General features: G+C 32.9%; 1 long non-coding RNA gene across 4 annotated transcripts in view; it reads left to right on the top strand.

The window, feature by feature from the left end:
* The window catches only part of LOC143255691 (uncharacterized), a 68,372-nt gene extending 51,400 nt beyond the window's left edge, over nt 1-16,972 (top strand). For 3 of the 4 annotated variants that reach the window (XR_013030793.1, XR_013030790.1, XR_013030792.1), the window contains 2 exons: nt 9,895-10,019; nt 14,584-16,972. This is a non-coding gene — a long non-coding RNA (uncharacterized LOC143255691). Of the gene's footprint in view, nt 1-7,794; nt 7,876-9,894; nt 10,020-14,583 lie in introns of all 4 variants that reach the window. The other variant, XR_013030791.1, reaches the window with a different exon arrangement.
* Nucleotides 16,973-17,627: the final 655 nt, after the last annotated feature.

Genomic DNA, 17,627 nt, shown 5'->3' with positions numbered 1-17,627 from the left:
ACGCGCCTTACAGGTATAGTATTTCAAAGATATCTTTCCACCTACTTAATTTCCCTCGAGGTAAAGATCGGTAAAAATTTGTAATTTGTTCTATTAATAAAAACGGATCCAATTTCATCGTGAATAAGAATGCTTTCGTAGGTTTTGTTACTTGATTCACTGTTTTAATCGACAAATATCGATATATTTTTATTACAAGCCTTCCAACAATAAACTGGAACAAATACACGTAAATAGATATTCACTGCAAATCTTATGCTTGAACATGTTCTTTAACAAAGTTAGTTAACATAGAGGTGTCTATATACGGTGGGAGTTATACTAATTAGTTTAGATAAGTGGATGGGAACCTCCATACTACTATAATTCGTTTACTGATATACCAATTAGTGCCTTACTATCATAATGGGGGCTGGAATGCTAACTTCAAGAGGTAAGTTTAATTAACTTACTTACCCCAAATGATAGTACCTGATTTTTATTTTTTATGTATTTTATCACATATATTTATTTTTATTCTTCTTTTTTTACTGTGGAGAACACTCACCTTCCCACAACTGTATGCAGGCAGTGAAGGGTGATATAGATGCGGGACGTTGTGGGCTTGAGCACCCATATTTTGCTCTCCTAATTTCTATTTCTATTATTCTATTGCTATTCATTTATTTTATTTCTTTATGTGAGACTGGCGAATGGAGGTTAAAAATTGATAAACACCACATTATGGGTCCTACCACATAATCCCCACCACATTATGGGTCCTACTTTCAGAGCCACCTCCAAAACCGATGATATTTTTTGTCTCACATTATAGCTTGTACCCTGGGATCCTTTTAATTGGTGCAACGTTTTTTTTTTTTATTTTGGTTTCAAAATGTTTTTTGGTTGTAACAAACTATATATAACATTATTATGTATAAAGACAAATAAAGACTTAAAACTTCCTTTAAAAGTCACTGCTTGCATGATATGTATGTTAATAACAAAATGAAAGAGTATCAGGGTGGAATCTCTGTAATATATCACAGTGTAGACAAGTCATACAAAATTCACAGAATGGGAAAATATAGTAACACGCATGGTGTGGAAGAACTGTGTAGAATTAACAGACTGAAAATTCATGTAAAGGTCTCATAACGGAAGGGTAATGTGAAAGTCTCAGAATCAATAATTCACAACTATTTGATGAAATAAGACATTGTTATTTAAGATCATACAGGTTTTACAGTTTTGAAAATTGTCATGTATTCTCATTGAAAGAGAAAATGATATAGAAATATAAAAGCAAAGAACACATTGAAAATATACTGTCGACGATTTTTACACAAGTCATGGTGTTTTACGTTGATGTCAAAGCATCCGGAGCAGGACTTTCAATTCACATTACAGAGAAGAATTAGTATAGAGTAGTTAATGAAACATCCATACAAAAGTCACAGACTAGATAATTCATATAAAGTACCTCGTGAAACATTCATATGGAAGTAACAGAGAAGATAATTTATACAAAATACCTAGTGAAATATTATACAAAAGTCATAGAGTGGATAATTCATATAAAGTACCAAGTCACAGAGTGGATAATTCATATACAGTACCAAGTCATAGAGTGGATAATTCATATACAGTACCAAGTCATAGAGTGGATAATTCATATAAAGTACCAAGTCACAGAGTGGATAATTCATATACAGTACCCAATCATAAAGTGGGTAATTCATATACAGTACCAAGTCATAGAGTGGATAATTCATATACAGTACCAAGTCATAAAGTGGATAATTCATATAAAGTACCAAGTCATAAAGTGGATAATTCATGTAAAGTACCTCGTGAAACATTCATATAGAAGTAACAGAGAAGATAATTTATACAAAATACCTAGTGAAATATTCATACAAAAGTCATAGAGTGGATAATTCATATAAAGTACCAAGTCACAGAGTGGATAATTCATATACAGTACCAAGTCATAGAGTGGATAACTCATATACAGTACCAAGTCATAGAGTGGATAATTCATATAAAGTACAAAGTCACAGAGTGGATAATTCATATACAGTACCCAATCATAAAGTGGGTAATTCATATACAGTACCAAGTCATAGAGTGGATAATTCATATACAGTACCAAGTCATAAAGTGAATAATTCATGTAAAGTACCTCGTGAAACATTCATATAGAAGTAACAGAGAAGATAATTTATACAAAATACCTAGTGAAATATTCATACAAAAGTCATAGAGTGGATAATTTATATAAAGTACCAAGTCAAATATTCATATAGAAATCACAGGGTAAATAATTCATATAAAGTATCTAGTAGAAGATTCAATAGAAGCCACAATGTACATTATTCCCATACATTATTGAGTGAAAGATTCATGTAGAACTCACAAAGTACATAATTCAGATAAAGTACCCACTGGAAGATTTATACAGGCGTCACAAACTATTCAGTTTGTTTAAAGTACGTGTTGAAACATTCATTATGATGTTAATGAGTAGAAGAACCATATAATGCTCACATATTGAAATATTTCTCTAAACATACACATATAACGGTAATATTTGATTTTACATGATAAATAATTTTTTGAATAAGTAACTGTCTGATATTCTTCGTTTGTTTTTTAATTTCGCGTAAAGCTATACGAGGACTATCTGCGCTAGCCGTCCTTAATTTAGCAGCGTAAGACTGGAGGGAAGGTAACTAGTCACCACCACCCACCGCCGACTCTTGGGCTACTCTTTTAACAAAGAATAGTGGAATTGACCGTGACATTATAATGCCCCTACGGCTGAAAGGGCGAGCATGTTTGGTGTGACGAAGATTCGAACCCACGACCCTTGATTACAAGTCGAGAGCCTTAACCATCTGAAGATATTTATTAAAGGTCATTACTTGCATATGAAAATTTGCTTATAAAGATGAATTATTGAATTGTACGAGGCCTTGTGTCGAGTTGCCAACGCTGTTGTTTTTACGAATATATTGTTTAGGTGAGTTATTTATTAAGGAAATTATTTTTCTTCCTTCCCTTTCTTTCTCTTTTCTTGAAGATCGCAAATGTCATGGTTTTATGTCATTACTGATAAAAATACTTTTTTATATTTCTGTACTTTTCTTTTAACTTCCCTAATAAATATTAAAAAGATATTACCTTGAAGTGATAATTGTGTTTCTTATCAACATTACTCTTTTTGTTTGTTTTATTTCGTTCAAAATATATATAAGTGCAAAATAAATTATAACTACTATGTTAGATATTCAAAATGATAATTGTAGTTAAATTGTTATTGAAAGTTAACCATAGTTATCTTTACACATTTCGATCAAAAAGGTGGAAGGAAATTTTATCCAAGACATTTTGTTCCACTTGGTCTCTTTCATTTTTGTACAATTTAATTATTTGATTTTTAAACGTTATGAAAAAATCATATAAATAGAATGAATACATTTAACTCCACTCATCTTTATTAATGAAGCATTTTGATTTTAATTGTGTTCATTTGTTTAACAAAAGAAGTTGTTTAAAAAGGATTAATGATATGTTGAGAAGTTGTTCTATGATCCATGCAATAAATGTGACTTTGACGTCAGGCGTTACCTGTTTACCATCTGTTGATACTGATTAGAGACTGTCTGACGTCATAGCTGATCAATGTTTGTCCCTTACAAGATAAACAAGAAGTAAGGTTTTCGTTTATTCAAGAAAACTTGGTAGCTTTGGAAGACTGTCTTTTTACTTTTCTTTCTTTTTGCAAACTCTATAACAAAAAAACACAAATACGACTTCTAAAACTGGAAATATTATGTCAGATTGTGTGACAGAAAAGCTCATGCGATAAGAAGCTAAGAATTACTATTTTTACCAACACTGCGTCTTATATGCCCGTTTAGAGTAAAAATCACAAAAAATTAGTTAACAGATTAAAATGTTAAATTTTTTTCTTAGGTGGTATATTGTATTCTTATATAGGTCATGTACATTTTTTCAGCCATAATAACGGTAGTGAAGAATGCACACTAGGACATTTAAAAAACATTACAGCCAGAACACTAGAAAGATTTCATTCCGTACTTAATTTAACTTTTGTTTATTAAAATTATTTTTTGTGCCTTTATAAACATCTTGGTAGTTATCATATGATTAGAATTATCCAAATATCTCCTATCCTATTCAGCTGTTTAAAAAACAGAAATGCTCCTTTTAAAAGGTGTTTTTAATGGTCTGCATCTATCTAGAAATTTGCTGAGAACGTTTTGAACTGTACGAACAGCACCAAACGTCTGTCCAAAGTTTTCTAGGCTGGTGATGTCGATTAGCAACGCCTTTGAAGTATACACTCCTCTTCCAGAGCACTTATTCAAGCAAGAGATGCTTCTCTTGTTTTTCCTTAGTTATTGTTTTCCAACATTAAATGTTTCGTGTGACTATAATAACTCAAAATTGCTCTTATTTTATCCAAATTATTGTCTTTTAACATTTTAATATGCTTTATTTGTTTAACAAGGCTCCAATATTTTCCATGTCTTACTTCGGTTATTCACTTCCAACATAGTGGTAACTTTCATCTATTTAACTTCCGCTTGTATAATATGTGGTACTTTATTGTCGTGACAGATCTCGTATAATTAGATTTGACCAAAGTGTCTCTATTTTTACAAACTATCCTGCGAATAGCATTATAGTTCTCATTGTATTAAGGCAAATCAAAAGTGTTTTATCTTACCTTAGTTACCTAAATATTCGTCTTTTTTTAAGTTACTTTGTTTTCAATATCAAAGTATATCTCATCTGTTTAAAGAAACTCAAATGTTCCTCCCTTCTCTGGCTGTTTACTTTCAACGTTGCGGTATGTTTCATTTGTTTCATCAAATTTTAATAAAAATTTGTTTGTTTTTTGAATTTCGCACAAAGCTACTCGAGGGCTATCTGCGCTAGCCGTCCCTAATTTAGCAGTGTAAAACTAGAGGGAAGGCAGCTAGTCATCACCACCCACCGCCAACTCTTGGGCTACTCTTTTACCAACGAATAGTGAGACTGACCGTCACATTATAACGCCCCCACAGCTGAATGGGCGAGCGTGTTTGGCGCTACCGGGATGCGAACCCGCGACCCTCAGATTACGAGTCGCCTTAACACGCTTGGCCATGCCGGCCCCAAATAAAAATTAAACATTATTCTTGTCTTACCCGAGATCCATTGTTCCAACATTGTGATATATTTCATTTGTTAAAAAAGCGTTCCTCCTCTCTTTCCTTAGTTACTTTCTTTTAGCATCGTGCCACTTTATATATGTTTAAAGAAACCCAAATGTTTCTTTTGTTTTCTCTCGGTCACTCTCTTTCAATAACATAGAATGTATATTTCATCTTGTTCAATTTTGGTTGCTTTATTTAAATCTCATGGTGTTTTTTTTGCATCACTCATTCATACAAATACCTTATTAAAAATATCTTTTCTTATTTCACCTACTCCTGTGGATGTCAGTACAGTCATCATCCGATCAAAGAAACCTAAGCATTACTATTTATAATTAAACACTCTTTTGTCTTACTTTGGTTAATCTTATGACTTTGTTTGTTGAATTTGCGCATACCTATTCGATAACTAGTTGCTTTGGTTATCACTAATTTTGAAATGTTAAACCAGAGGAAAGACAACTAATCGACACCATTTACTGCCAAATCGTGGGCTACTCCATTCGAACAGTGGAATTTAAACGCATTCATACAACGCACCCAAGACCCTAAAGTGCAGAGTGCCATTTTGTTTCAGGTTATTTTGTGTGTGTGTGTGATAACGGGACATGAAACTTGAATCCTCGGATCCACAATTCGGCGTGCTAACCACGCTATCACGCTCAATCCCATACATCTTGTGAACATATTGAGAGGTTTCATCTTTTTAAAATCACACAGATGTTACTTTTATTATCATTAGCTACCCGTACAAACCTAGCGGAAAGTTTCATCTAATTAAAATGATTAATGAAATCTTATTCATCATTTTAAACTGTTTGATAAAACTTATCTGATTAAAACAGCCCAAAGTTTTCTTTTCTCTGCTGACATCGGAGTATATCAATCAATTGATAATAGTTAGGGAAGTAATATTCATTACTGGTCACCTTTACCAGCTGTTAACAACTTGTTTACTTACTTTGAGTTTCCTTTGTCTTGGTGTTTTATGAAAGACAACGAAAAAGGATTTTCTTTGATACTTACTATTAGACTTCAGTGTCTGCACATTCTAGCTCACTTAACTACATTTGGTTTTATATTTATTTTTAGGGTAATCCGTGTATACAATTTTTGTCTATTTCAAGAAATTTATGTTATTCAGTTCTAAGACCTAATATTTACAGTTTTTTAATGGGTATTTAATCAATAACCGAAATTTAGGTTTTGATTTGTTCTCGATTATTGTTCAATAAATAAAGAATAAACATTTGTTGTTCACATAGTTTGATCACAAGGCGCAACTAAATAAAGAATGTACATCTATTGTTCACATAGTTTGATCACAAGGCACAACTAAATAAAGAATGTACATTTATTGTTCACATAGTTTGATCACAAGGCACAACTAAATAAAGAATGTACATCTATTGTTCACATAGTTTGATCACAAGGCACAACTAAATAAAGAATGTACATTTATTGTTCACATAGTTTGCTCACAATGCACGACTAAATAAAGAATGTACGTCTATTGTTCACATAGTTTGTTCACAAGACACAACTGAATAAAGAATATACATCTATTGTTCACAAGGCACGACTAAATAAAGAATAAACATCTGTTGTTCACAAGCTCTATTTAAAAGGCGCAACTGAATAAAGAATATACATTTATTTTTCACATTCCAAGAAACACTAGTTTCTTATTTACCAAAATGATTCATTTTTTTCATAGTGCCTTCGACAGTCAGGTGCTGTTGTCACAGCACAATTATACATGTTGTGCTTGTCATTTAAGCCTAATAAAAGGTGAAGATTCAGCAAAAACCGTGTTTTACTAAACGTTGTTTAAACACGGCTAAAATTCAGGATTGGAACCAAATAAGTTTATTTTCTAGGACTCACTTAGTTAACTCAGCTCCATCAGACAAATAGGGCAATAAAACTTTACTTTGTAATTGTGGTGAAAGAAGAAATAATTTTAATAAACTGAAAAATACGTAAAACAACAAATACTTAACAATATCATCTGAATAAAAAGATATTTAGATGTTGAGATACGTATTTGAAGAAAACAAAATTATGGTACGCTATGAATGAGCAAAATAAAAACAGTAATATTAAGTGTAAACCGTAAGAAGGGTAATGGAACCTCAGTGTAATAGCTGAAGAACCAAAGTGGTCAGTCGTTATAAATTAAGTGAGAGTTATAAATAAATTTAATGGTTATAGTTTAAATATCAAGAGTCAATGAACCAGTTTCATAAGGTTAGTCTGTAGTGTTTAACTAGCTTAATAACTCCATCCGTAAAAAACATATAACACCTCCGACCAACATCACGGCCACCCCTTTATACTTTTAAGAATACAACTAGGCTAACACCATATACTGACCCTATAAAACCAATTTACCGACACTTGAGTGCTGAGCTGTTGCCATTAAATGTATTTGCAATTCTCAACCAATTTATAATGATTGACCACTTTGGTGACATCATTTGATACTTAAACCATCATACTAACGTTTACATGATGATTTTAAGGCTTAAAATGTAATGTATATTTCATACTTAATACAACAAGTTGTTGTGTTCACTTACAGCTCACCACGACTTTGTTTTTCTGCAACTACGTTCTTTGTAACCAAACTTGTGATCTTATTTTGATTCAATTGAAATTGGAAGTGAGTATTACTTTACTTGCTATTTTGTTGTACATTTTGCTTATCTTTTGACATGGGACTAGATTTGTAATGAAAATTTAGAGAAGTATGAAAATAACATTCATGTCTCCCACAAATCACTGCCAAGCTCACCATTCGTCCAGTTCTGCAGTTATGGTCATTTTTATCACAATTGTCACTTTTATTGGTTTTTAATACTTCGCCAGCTTTCGATAGTTAAACCGTAACTTTTAAAGTATTATACTGCAAATATAAATAGCGTTTCGTAGAGACTTTTTGTCTTTCATCATCTAGCCTAAAGAGCGAATTATGATACAACTCTTCGACTGTGACTTATAGGAGACAAAAGACAGATCTGAAATGCTATTTTTTTATCGTCGTTAATTTTGAATCCGAAGTGGACAAATTAAGAGAAATGTGAAAAGCAAAGCTACCTTTTACGTGAATATTAACGTGATCTTTATCACAAAAGTCAGCCCTTAGTCCTATTGCTGTTTAATGCGTCCGATTTTTAGTCATTTAAATCGAAACTTTTGTACTTTTATCTAACTAAAATATAATGTTTTATTGAGGCCTGTTGGTATTGAGTGAAGTCCGTGAAATGCACTAAATAAACTTATTTTCTTAAAACACTGAGTTTTTGCTGTATTCAACTTTCAATTTGCTGTACACCTTGTTTGTTTCAATTGTCTATCTTTTGATCGTATAATCAACATTAATAAAAACGAAGTTTGTGTGAATCATAGCATATTTCTTTGTATCAAAATTATCTTTCCATATTTTTCCTTTTAAATTAACATTCTCTAATTGATTTTTAATGTAAATATTATGAATAGGTACACATGTTTGAGCTCGTTATAAGTGTAGCTATATCTTCCGATTCCACCACGTTACATGTGGTTTTGTCTGCATTTGTTGGGCATAATTTCCTTAATTTTCACAGCAGCATTATAGAACGTTAATAATTGTTAAACGTAAAAATATAATTCTATAAAATGGCTCGGCATAGCCAAGTTGTTAGGGCGTTCGACTCTAAATCTGAGGGTCGCAGGTACGAATCCCTGTCATTCCAAAAATATTCGTCCTTTCAGCTGTGGGGGCGTTACAATGTGACGGTCAATCCCACTATTCGTTGGTAAAAGAGGAGCCTTGGCGGTGGGTGGTGATGACTAGCTGCCTTCCCTCTAGTCTTGCACTTTAAATTAGGGGCGGCTAGCACAGATAGTCCTCGTTTAGTTCTGCGCGAAATTCGAGAAAAAGCACAACACAACAAACATTTAACAAAATCTATACAAATTACTAAGGATAGATATAAGAAATGTATAAAACGACATCTATTTTTTTTCTGCAAAATGTCGAAATAATATTTGTTCTAGAGTATAAGAAAGTACATTTTTATACATTTAGTTAAATGTCTATCAGATTATCATTTTATCAGCTTTCTTTTATTGTTTTCAAGAAATAATTTTAAAAATCAAAATACTTTAATTTTAATAAAGTTGATATGCATAATTCCAAATAATATATCTTAACTAAAACATACATTTAAATTACTGAAAAAGTCATATATAAATTGAATTGGTTCAAAATTTCAAGTGGTAAATGTAAAATCTGGTTCTGCCACATGTTCACATTGTCTATTTTAAAACAGTCTACGTATGTTTCTTTACATGTATTTTTGCAGATTCTATGTGGTGAGCAATAGGAGTGCACACCTTTTTTTAGCCATGGTAATAGTTGCTACGCAATAAGCCAGATATTACGCAGAGAAAACGTTGTAGTGCACAGATACCTTATACCGAAACATAGGCTGTACAGGCGTAAAGTGAACTCTAGGTTTTATAAAGTAAAAAGATAGTGTAGTTTCTGAATACACAACAAAACTGATAATCTTATTTGCTTTACCTGTATCTATCTTTTTTCTTCTGTCCGTCTTAATATCTATTTGTATGTTAGAAAAAGCTTGTTATTAAACTTTGCTTGCGATAGAAGTGTAAATTGTCTCTCTTTCATCTGCAGGAGTCGCTGTTAGTCGTGATTTTTACTGTTCCTGATATTGGACGAGATGACGTGACGAGATGATACCGAAGCGGTATTACACGGAGTTTCAACCAAAACTCTACTTTTCCCCAGATCCTGTTCAAGTAAGTTACCATGGGAAAGTGCCGTGCTACAAACCGATAAAGGCCAGAAATTAGGCCTAGATACAATCGAAAAGAACTGTGTACTATAAGGTGTTTAGGCGCTGCCATCTCCGTTTCTTAGACGGACCCGGCTGGTCTTAAACAAAGGATAGTGTTTTCTGTCTGAGTTTTATCATCCGGCATCGCCACGCCGCTCTGTCCGAAGTCATTCACGGTAAACCGCTCGTGCACCGCATAAATGAAGGCCTTAGGGATGTGCAGACCTAAATAGGTGTATTTAATGTGTAAACTGGGCACTAAGTTCTCGTGACTAAGTCAAGAATATCCTGCATTTCACAACCATGTCTAAATAGCCTTGTGAATAGACTCTCGTACGTACGAAATAACTCTCGCACGTTCCACAAGATGTGATAGTAAACATACACCAAAACCTGTGAATTTCTGTTCAATATACACAAGATTTCGTGACACAGCCGTTTGTTGGATTCATTTATTTGCGTTGATTTCTGTTCAGTTTCAGAATCTCGTGATACAACCAGTTGATATATTTGTATGAATGTGGGAAAACATTACCTTGGGGTACTCTTTATCTGTGAGAAAATCTTACTCGATTAAATTTAAAATATTTAATGCAAGTAATTTTATTTTCGGTATATTGACATGAATCTATGTTTAATGTTTTTATGTAGATGCATAAGCTTGATTTAAACTCATTGATATGTAGATCATTGCACAACTTAAATCTTATAATTGTTTGTTTTTTAATTTTGCGCAAAGCTACTCGAGGACTATCTGCGCTAGCAGTGTAAGACTAGAGGGAAGGCAGCTAGTCATCACCACCCACCGCCAACTCTTGGGCTCCTCTTTTACCAACGTCACATTATAACGCCCCCACGGCTGAAAGGGCGAGCATGTTTGGTGCGACCGGGATTCGAACCCGCGTCCCTCGGGTTACGAGTCGAACGCCTTAACACGTTTGGCCATGTCGGGCCTAAATCTTATGAAGTTGAAATATAAATTAACATTTAAATGATTTGAAGGGTCGTGGGTACTTTATTCTTTATATATTTTTTCTAACACTTTATATACACATTGTTTTATTTATCTCTTTCAGAGCTACAGAATCACAGTTTTGCTAATTTAATGATCATTTTTGTCTTTATTGAATAAATGCATTATATGGTCAGTTTTTCAGAAACAACAGTAATATATATCAGTAATGGATATTCACAAAGCCAGCCCATATAGCATTAAATCGTGTACTCCTTTTAATAAGCGTCTATATACGCACATAAACGGATTCTATAACGCAACAAACTGAGGGACATTCTGTATTTTATTGGTGAAATACTTGCACATAGCAATTTAAAATACACGTCACGTTAACATTACGAGGACTATATCTGACTTTATCTCAGCACAAAAACAAAGTGCAGAATAATTTATAAAGTTACGGAATTCTTTGAAAATGCACATCACATCTACGAAGTGAGATCATAAGAACATGTCAGAGCGGCAGAACCTCATTCTAATAAAACTAGTTCTATATCCCGTTCTCTCTTATAAAGGGCATTCCTGTATTTTATGATTGATTAACACATTTGTGTGGACCCTTGTTGCAACACGTACACACAACACGCTCGACATATTTACATATTAGCCTATATACAACTATCCTCATATATTTAGAATTTTTAAACTATGATGGTGAAAGACACGACCTTATTTTTGCTTAGTTTTATCAATGGATATCGATTACGTATCTGTTTGTTAGGGAACGGTCATTTCGTCGTCACGACAACGACCAAATAAAGTCCTTATAGAATCGCAGCCTAACGATGATTAATCGTACTTTTAAAACACAGCAGTACTCTCTGAATATAAACAAATTCGCACAGAGGAGGATAAATAAACACAGTTTCGAATGGTACAGAGATGAAAGGCGTTAATATCCAACACATTTTCAGCTCAAGAATGGAAGAGCAACAAACAGAACTTCGACATGATCAATTCTCGAAAAGAATTAGCTACAAGACTTACATAATAAAGAATGCATGATTACCAGAAATTTAATTTTGAACTGATAAGCGTGGCTTAATTGCCGCTTTCTCCCAAAAACTATCCTCGATTCTATGAAATATTCGTCGTTCAGAGTAAAATGTAATTTACCGCACATTCTACGAAAGTTGTCACACTGTGCGCATTTTTAATCTGACGCCCTGGTTATTTTATCTTGATTGCTTCGTAGAAAATGAGATTCCATCTTGCACGCTTTTATGTAAACTAAAACCAGTTGAATAGCGGAAACAGTAATGTAAGATTGAACTTTCGTGGCACATAAAATACAATTTTAGATTTTGAAAACGTGAAAAGTTTGGGCACAAAATACAATTTACGGTCTTTAGATGTAATTTTTCTTTTTTATTTGGTGAAAATAAATTAATGATAAAACAAGACTTACCTTAGAGACGTAAGTGCAAACGCAGGCGGAAGAAAAACAAATATACCTGGTAGGGGTGTTTAAAGTGCATATGAAACTCTGATGTTTAACTGTATGGAGGTCAGAGGTTATGACTCTCAGAAAGACTGCCATTTACGGACTTCAGTTAGAGCAATTCCTAAACATACATGATAGTGCAACGCAGACATGTTTTGTATAGTAATCTGTGATATATATAGTGCAATCGTACACATAAAATTATGTGCATATTTTGTGTACATTTATTTACATATATATCTGTTTAGTAAAGCGAACACGTATCTTAACAAATTGTGATCCTACTGGGTGTCTAAATCGTGTCAGTGTTTTCACGAAGGCACTATTATATTCAGATGTCGTGTTCTGTCTTTAACAGATGGCTGTATTATAATGTATATTTATGCCCTGACTTACTTATTGTCAATGGTACTGAGGTGAGAATAACGACTATTCCTACCTAAGATTTTGAAAGCTTACGGAAACCTAAAGACGTAATTACTATAATTTGTTGTATTTAAGCTACTAACTGCTAACTACACTGTATACATATATAAGGATACTACGTGGATTCATGTCGAATGAAATTTTTTATCGTTATAAATATTTGTCGTTGTTGATATCTGGAAGTAGAAAACAGCATTTTAATTATTTTTTGTTTGATATACACATGTGTTGATGAAACGTCCGGAACTGACGTTCTATGTGGTTTCGTTACACACAAAAAAACATTTCACTGAGTTCAAAGGTAATTAGGTTAGTTCCTTGTGCACATCTGTTTACTGACTTGTTATACGTTATTTTCTAATTATTTAATCGGCTCATTTGTAGCTAATCGGTTTTTTCATCCTCTATTTGACAGTTAGGTCCATTCTTTACCCGATGCTCCCCTAGTGACACGGATTATGTGTATGTCTGTAGACTTACAATGCTAAAAATCGTATTTCGATACTCATAATGGACAGAGCATAGATAGCGCATTGTGTAGCTTTGTGCTTAATTACAAACAAACTAAACTTTACCCAGTGTAGTAACATTATATTACCATGCAATACCAAACAGTTTTGTGTTGTATTATTCTGCGATTCAAAGTTCTATATAAATATAAACCAAGCCATGTTTGTGCTGTCTATAGAAGTACAAGTCAGTGATATCTCAAGTAATAAAAAAGATTAAATAGATTAAATGCAATAAATGACATATTAAAGCTAATGGTCCAGTAAAGCTGCTAGAATATGAGTAAAAATGTTTGTACTACATTAATACACAATAAAATTATTCTGACATACTAACACATGAAAATATTATCCTTTAAATATAATTTTCTGAGAAGTGATTTGTAGTTTTTCAGCTTCCTATTCACATTAAAAAAAAATATTTCCAGAATTTTACTAAATCACGGAGAATATATATATTTTTTTAATCAGGTTCCTTAAAATATTTACTGCTGCGGTAAAGAACATTCTACAACTTTTCTCAAAATTCAGTGCTTTTACTTTGCCGGAGTTTTATATTTTTTACTGTGTACTGCTGTAATTACAAATTATAAAACCTGAAAATATTTTATTCTATGACGTTAACAAGAACTAATGTTTAGTGTTTAGAACACTTACTTTGATTAAGTATGATTTCACTGGGAGATCAAGTATTATCAGAAGACTAATATCCAAAGTGTATTTATACACTAGGAAAAAGGAACGACAAATTCGTATCTTAATACATCACGATGACCGAAATTCTACATCACCATGGTCAGAGATACGAGTATATGTAAACAAAACCTGATCAATGGTAAACGATTAAATTTTGTTACTTAAGAACTAATCTGTATTTGTTAGTTGTTACTTATACAATTCTGTTAGAATTTGATATTACACGAAAGGAGAAACGTCTTGACACAACATACTAATAAAAAATTGTTAAATTGCATTAATATCTTAGTTTCCATTGTATTATTCCTTCGGTACGTATTCGAACGCAGCAGATTTTGGATGTTATGCTCTATCAAGTAAGCGGTTAACACAGTTGTATCTTCTAGTAAAGCATTTTAAACAACAATTTACTCCCACAACTTTTTTCTCTCCTTAGCCTTTATCGCTCCTCGTTCGAAGCCAGTTTTCCTGTGGTAATCCTTTCATTTTTTCCGTTTGATGCCAACAACAACTGGACACAAAGTGTCAGCAAGAAGAATATTGGAAGTTCCCCCTCGCTACAGGAAGCTTCTTTATACAACATGATACGTATGTAACTGACATCGAGGAGGAATGTGTATATGAATAGCCTTCATGAGAAATATGAATGTTAGATGAGAGATACTTCAAACAGTTTCACAGTCCATGGCAAAGAAAGCTTTGTGCAGTTCCCAACAATTGCAACATCAGAGGATGAACATCCGGTGGCAACAAGAAGAACAGTATATTTTACTACCCAGAAGTGAAACGGTCCTCAGTTGCTTCGTGATAAGTCTTCTTACCAAGATTTATTGAAACATATTCAGATCTAGTGATGAAGTGTAGTACAGCTTAACGCTTCAGTGTGTCATGGGAATTATTTATTGGAAGAACTCTCGTGGATCTGAAAAACAAGAATGTCATAACTGCGGTCGTAAACACAACTGTGACATTCGAATCAGTTCTGGGTGAGACAATGCAAGAAATAAGCTGTACAGCTAGTATCCTTGTATGAAAGGTCAGAAATAGCCGCTTTCAAGATAAAATATGGTAAGAGCATATTCACCTAAAGAGAGCATTTTACCAACTGACTTACAAGACTTGTACAATTGAAGCTGTAGACGTCTTAAACCTGATCAATCCCATGGATTATATGATTTGCATAAGGACAACCAAGGTGTCTTCCTCCGTGAATTTTATTAAGATTGGTGTAAAAAAATATTGAGGTTGAAAGAGTTGAAAAAGCAAACAACGTTCAGTTACGCTTAATAGAATGTGAAACTACAGTATTAAATGGTTAGGAAATTTTTTTAGAGATAAATCCCCTTTTTGTTCATCTCTTATGAGGTTTATGAAATCATTTATGTTAATGAGTATTATAATCATAATTACAGAAAACAGATGTACAAGATTTTAAGAAATAATATAAATGACAGTCGTTTAACAGAAAAAAAAGACCAGTAGATGCAGGAGCAAACAAACAAAGGGAGAGAGAAAGGAAGAAGTCATGCTGTCAGTGAAAAACAAAATCAATTTTAAATCTGTTTCTTATTGAGTTTATAAGTATGAGTCAATTTCTTATAGGTATAAGTACAACCTTAATAAAGTTGAAAACTACGAGAATCTGACTATCTACAACAAAGTATTATCAGAAGTAGACCATCATAGCCTTGTTATTTAGGCTAGACAAAAAAAAAAAGGCCTCATCAACTTAATACTGGAGATAATCACCCATTGTAATTGCAAAGAATGGTATATATATAAAATTCAGCATGAACTACTGGAAGATGTCACAAAGAAGGATAACTAGCAAAGATACATGAGTTGACTCTACTTTGTATATTTTATTTAAAGTAATTTCATTGTTCTATCTAAAGAGTGGATATTAGCAGGCGCAAGTCGATGAAGCAAGTAAAGAAAAGATAGTCTTTAGTACTATAAATGGGATGAAACAATTTATTGTGTTTCCATTTGTATTAGGTAATGCATGTACTACATTTCATTAACTAAAAGAATGTGTTCTCTTTGGACTACCCTAAAATGTTGTATTTGTCTACTTGGATAGAACAATCACACATCAAAATACTTTTGATGATACTTGTGCTGGGTTAAAAAACACTATTGGTTAAGTAAAGATAATCTTACTCTAAATACTAAAAAGTGTGAATAATTCTGTCAATAGGCGAATTTCTTGAAGCACATCTGTAAATAATCTACAGATTCAGCTAAGGCTGAATGTTTCCAGAATTGACCAACACCACAAAAATTGTTTCAGATAAGAGGATTTCTTACTTTCATAAAATCAATCACTTACGTAACTCATTCTCTACATAAGTTGTTTAAAAAAACAACAACAATAAGTTTTGGTGGACTGCTGATTACGAATAAGCGTTCAACAAACTGATAAAAAATAATTAACCACTAATCTTGTATTAGCGTATTCAACGTTTGAAGACACCTCTGTTTTATAAGATATAAGTATTATACAGATATAAGTATTATCACAATGATAACATGCCACGTGATTGTCTACCATAGCAAGGCAAGTGAATGTTGCAAAAAGAATATTTTGTGCAAATTTGAAAGAGCTGTTAAGTATTGTTTGAGTTATGAGTCATTTCCACCCTTTTCTATATAAGCAACAGTTTACGCTCTGGACAGATCATGCAGAATTTAATAAACTGATGAATTTTTACAATTCTGAGGCCATGTAGGAAGGTGGCCCAAAAGCTTCAGGAATACAACTTTAGGATTGTACATTACAATTACATTACCTGTAACTTCTAAATAAAGTACATTTTGTTTTATGACGTCAGTCCGCGTAGTTTTTGAACAGACCTCGTATGTTTATAATAGTTTAATCAAGATATTCTGTCCTCTTTGCTTGATGGAGTTTTATCATGACTTAATGATGATGTATTATGTCTAGAAGTTTCCTAAACATCTAAAGTTAACGAGACGTCTCGGGAAAATATTGAAGTGGGGGGATATTTTGATATATGAAAACACAAGAAAGTCGTTGTTTTTGATGTTGTTTTGAATTAAGCACAGAGCTACACAAGGGGCTATCTGTGCTCTGCCCACCACTGGTATCGAAACGCCGTTTCTAGCGTTGTAAGTTCGTGCAGACATACTGCTGTGCCACTGGGGGACCACAAGAAAATCAATCAACTGTTTGTTTTATTTGTTAATTAATCTGATTACCATGTTATTAATAGATTACTGAGTGTGTCAGTCAACCATCAGACAGTGAGTTAACTGTTCAGCCGATGCAGTGCTATACGTTTTTATAGCTGTGAACTGTTATTTATAAATTTGTAGAACTTGTATGATACAGTCAAAGAAACACATAACCTGTTACAAATATTTTACCAAATAATAAAAACCCACCTAACGATAGAAACTATTACAACAATGTAAATAAAATTTCTTATTTATCCAAGTAAATGTACAATATCCATG

This window comes from Tachypleus tridentatus, chromosome 7 (assembly GCF_004210375.1).
Source record: "Tachypleus tridentatus isolate NWPU-2018 chromosome 7, ASM421037v1, whole genome shotgun sequence".
Classification (NCBI taxonomy): domain Eukaryota; kingdom Metazoa; phylum Arthropoda; class Merostomata; order Xiphosura; family Limulidae; genus Tachypleus; species Tachypleus tridentatus.
This window is presented reverse-complemented; position numbering and strand designations above follow the sequence as displayed.